We start from the raw sequence: 3,560 nt of genomic DNA, 5'->3' as shown, positions 1-3,560 counted from the left end.
TCAGTTGCAGTCTTATGATTCCTGAACTGACCAGTATTTGGCATGAATTTATTTCATATAATATAAAACATAATTTCACATTTTAGTCTATCATACAGTATAATGCATGATTTGAGAAACTGAAGTCTACTCACAACAAAGGGTTTATTTCAGCATTTTCCAAATATATATATATGTATATGTATTTTGTCTTATATGGTGGATACATAATAAAGGGTAAGCAGGTTGTGTGGCCAGTAAAACAGAATACAATTTCACACAAATTTCAAAATCTCTTCAGTGTTCCTGCTTGAAGGTTCACTGATAGTATCGATGTAAAACATTCAAAAGTTATGAACATAATAATTATAGGTATGTGCAAGGTATCATGGCTGTATGGAGAAACCACTGGTCATGTTTTGTGTTACGGTATTCTTAGTATACATAGAGTCATGTGTGAATGTGTGTGTGTGTGTGTGTGTGTGTGTGTGTGTGTGCGTGTGTGTGTGGGTGTGGGTGTGTGTGTGGTCAATTTGTGCATGCAAACTACCCTGGGTCCCAGGGTATAACGGGTAGTTTGCAGGCAATAACCCTTGTTGGGCGTAAAGGAGTCTGCGCCAAGACTACTACATGCGCTAACTGGCACTGTCCGTCAGCCTGTTGGGAGACGCTACAGTACAGGGCCTATGGGACAGTGTAGTCTTGGCGCAGACTCCTTGACCAAAAACAAGGTTTTATGCCTGCAAACAAGCGGTCTGGCAACCCCTTTCCCGACCAGATATTTTGTCAGTTTTTATATTTTGATTATGTACACCCATAGGACATTCATATAGGCCAAGTTTGGTCCATGGGCTCCATGGGGTAAATTACACCCGCCGGAGGGCCTTTTCGGGGGGTCCCTGGGGGCCGAACCTGCCCTCAGGGACCAGGCTGACGGGCATTTTTTTAATGAGGAGGGTGGCCCCAGCAACTCTCAGGGGTCAAACCTTATGGGCTTGATGGGGTAAATTGACCAGCAGCCAGCTCTCAGACTATGAAGGTGATAACTTTGTCATTTGCTTGTGACCAGAAAGGTCACTTCATTATGCTTACAAGGTCGCAATGTAATACAACGTTCTTGGAGATGAAAGACAGACTTTCACGTGAGAATGATAAATTAACTGTGATAATTAACAGTCTCACACGGGACACACCTCAATAAGGAACATTTTCAAAAAGTGTCAGCTCGCAGCCAATCACTCTATCAGATCTCTATAGCAAGCACTCATCTTATGTAGATGACATTCACCATGAATGATTACTGACTTTGACAAACAGTTATGCTGTTACAAAATGATAATGGATGCTTGGTACGCAACATTGGAATGCTCAATTCAAAGGGTACAGAAACTTGGCGAAGGACCCGCCGTCAAAGCGAGGCCGAGTTGTCCCCAAGTCCGAGTTAGCCTGACCCCGATCGGGTAAGTTCTGAGATTGCGACTTCTGCGAACTTTTTGGTTAATGTTTCGCATTTTCGTCGTTACCCAACGAATATCTTGCTATTACAACGTTATTCCACATATTTCTTGGGCATGCGCGTACATTTTGGAGCGAAATTTGACAGTTCAGCAGGCTTACCAGAACTATGTTTTACCTTTAACACGTTTGCAAGCTCGCCTCATCTCACTTATCTGTACCCTTTCAGTAACTCATGCATTCTTTTTTTTTTTTTTGGCCAGCTCATCAAAAAAGACGTTGGTCATTAATTTCTCCATTTAAAATAGCCACATTTGCACGGAACATTGGCAATATGCCGGTCAAAGGTAAGGAGACTATCTTCAGGGTGACGTCATTTTTCTTTTCTTCCCTCAATGCTTCGTTTCCCCCTTTCCGGCGTGGGAGGGAAGATGAATGTACATGGACCTTGGTTTGACGTGAATGAACGTTTACTGCCAAGGAGAAACAAGTTACGGACTAAAAGTATCCTAACACAATTTTCCTTTCGAGTAGTAGTAGTTGTTGTTGTTTTTAAAGCTTAATAATGTGGTTGCTACGATCAAAGAGCTGCTCTATTTAGATGAGCTGACTTGTTGAAAACCATTTCCCAAGAAGTCCGCAGGAGTGAGCCTCAGGTTCATCGGATTCAGCAGAAATTGGCTCGATTTGATCCACATTACTTTCCTAATCGAATTCAAGGGTCCAACGCCAGTCTGATATCCTCGATCAAAGGATTCCCGCCAAAATATTTACGCGTCACTGAAAAACAGACGAAAACGAGGCTGTCGGCCGGTCTTCTCCGATTTTTTGTGAAGCTCTTGAGAAGATCGAGCAATACCCATCTTCCGAGGTTTTCAAGACCAATCAACCTCGATTGATTAACGGTGATCCCACAAATTGGATTGTGCTTGACTTTTGCACAGAAAGGAGAAGAAGTCGTCAAACTGCAATCCACGGGAGCCTATTTGCTGCCATTACAACTGATTTAAGCCCGACTCCCCCATTAGAATGAGTGCCAATTGAATGCCTCATGGTTCAGTGCGAAACAGGTTAGGTGCACGTCACGAGCCAAACACCCACGAGTCATACAGCCCACGAGTCATACTGCTCACGAATCATACAGCCCGTTAGCTACATACTAAAAGTGAACAAGGTCCACCGAGTTCGACATCACTTATTAAAATAGACCCACGAGATTTACGGTCCACAACCTAGACACTATAGGCCTTATTTGTTCATATGTCTCTAGCTCGTGGGTGTTTCCTAATTTAATAGCGTCTGGCTACTAGCTCGTAGGCCTGTTTCACTTGGTGTCTAGTGCATGGGCTGTACAACTCGTGGACTATATGGCTCATGGGTGTATGACTCATGGACCTCTTGTTCAATGTGTAGCTCGAGTGCCGCATGATTCGTCGGTGCCTAGCTCGAGGGCCGCATGACTCGTCGGTGCCTAGTAGCTCGTGGGATGGCCCAAACAGATTTACAGCCCCTGTTTTTGTTCTGTACTTTTCCCTTCATTCAATATCCATTCAATGCCCTTTCGCACATTTCCAATTGAATGTCGATCACTGGTGGTGCCCCTTCACGTAATAAAAGTATTAAACTGAAATGTTTACCTCGTCATCAATTAAATCTGAGCCAATCTATTACTTAGCCAATACAGCCAATACATCTGTCTATACGACTGACAATTTTTCGATCTTCACAAGTTTAATGGTTGTCTGTAGAACACACAAATGAAATGATTAAAGTTTGGGTAGAGTTTCGGTTGAGATGGGGCTTCAGGTTTCCGATATGTTTTGATGATGATTTTTGGAGATAATGAGAAACCTCTTATGAAATATGAAAAAGCATATAATTCTTGAGGAATTCAAAGTTTATTTGATGAAAATTGATTTTTTCAAATGGCTGAGATATTCAAAACAAAGCAATCCTTATAAAAGGTGGGAACAACCTTCTATTATCGCTATGTTTTACTTTGTTTTTGGATATCTCAGCCATTCTATAACCGATTTTCATCAAATTAACTATGAATTCCTCTTAGATTTTATGCTCTTTAACATTTCATGAACTGGTTCCTAAGTATCTCGCAAAAAGTAATCTGT

The sequence above is a fragment of the Diadema antillarum genome, unplaced genomic scaffold (genome assembly GCF_040938485.1).
Source record: "Diadema antillarum isolate AM-2024a unplaced genomic scaffold, OU_Dant_1.0 scf00000226, whole genome shotgun sequence".
Classification (NCBI taxonomy): Eukaryota; Metazoa; Echinodermata; class Echinoidea; order Diadematoida; family Diadematidae; genus Diadema; species Diadema antillarum.
The sequence above is the reverse complement of the archived record's forward strand: the minus strand, read 5'-3'. Positions refer to the sequence as shown.